Source organism: Anneissia japonica, unplaced genomic scaffold (genome assembly GCF_011630105.1).
Source record: "Anneissia japonica isolate Jap-2015-1 unplaced genomic scaffold, ASM1163010v1 scaffold124261_len935_cov126, whole genome shotgun sequence".
NCBI lineage: Eukaryota > Metazoa > Echinodermata > Crinoidea > Comatulida > Comatulidae > Anneissia > Anneissia japonica.
This window is the reverse complement of record NW_022695496.1, coordinates 1-935: the sequence shown is the minus strand read 5'-3', so window position 1 is coordinate 935 and position 935 is coordinate 1. Positions and strand designations below refer to the sequence as shown.

The 935-nt window shown below is 44.6% G+C and overlaps 1 pseudogene; it reads left to right on the top strand.

Annotated features, from left to right (window-relative positions):
• The first annotated feature begins 497 nt into the window (after nt 1-497).
• On the top strand, nt 498-616 carry LOC117101485 (annotated as a pseudogene).
• The last annotated feature ends 319 nt before the right edge of the window (nt 617-935 follow it).

Genomic DNA, 935 nt, shown 5'->3' with positions numbered 1-935 from the left:
GGGTGACCGCCTGGGAATACCGGGTGCTGTAGACTTTTTACATTTTTCCCCAAAATTCTAAAGTATGGGTACGTGAGAGTCCACACGACCTCGGGCCCACATAGTTGGGGCTGAGGTGCAAACATTTTGAGAATATGGACCTCTAAGTGCCCGGAAATTGCACTCTCATACCTTAAAAATCATACAGGTACTTGTTCATATAAACAATACACAATTAATTCGCTGGTGTTAGGCCGTTTCGAGGGTCGTTTGAACAAAACGGCAGTCTTCTTCTGTCTAAGGCATCCTAGTTAGTGCCGTAGTAAAATGGTTGGTTTATTGTTCAACACCGGTGTTTGTAAAAAATGTACTCGCGCAGCAGAGTGGTCAGGGGTGTTAGAGGAAATCCCCGCCAGATAAGCGCGCGTTGATATGAAACGTCATCAATCATAGAGCTTCATGATTGGATAATTATGCTATATGCCGAGATTAACTATGAGTGGAAATATCATCCACATGTCTACGGCCATACTTCTTTGAAAAAACCGGTTCTCGTCCGATCACCGAATTTAAGCAACGTCGAGCCCGGTTAGTACTTGGATTGGTGACCGCCAGGGAATACCGTGTGCTGTAGACTTTTTACATTTTTCCTCCAAAATTCTAAAGTAGGGGTGCGTGAGAGTCCACACGACCTCGGGCCCACATAGTTGGGGCTGAGGTGCAAATATTTTGAGAATATGGACCTCTAAGTGCCCGAAAATTGCACTTTCATACCTTAAAAATCATACAGGTACTATATGTTCATATCAACAATACGCAATTAATTCGCTGGTGTTAGGCCGGTTCGAGGGTCGTTTGAAGTATGACGAAACGAGAGACACGGTGATCATCAAAGGGAAACCCATCAGTAGGGCGGATTCGTCTATATCGAGCATGATCGACACCAGACTCTAGAT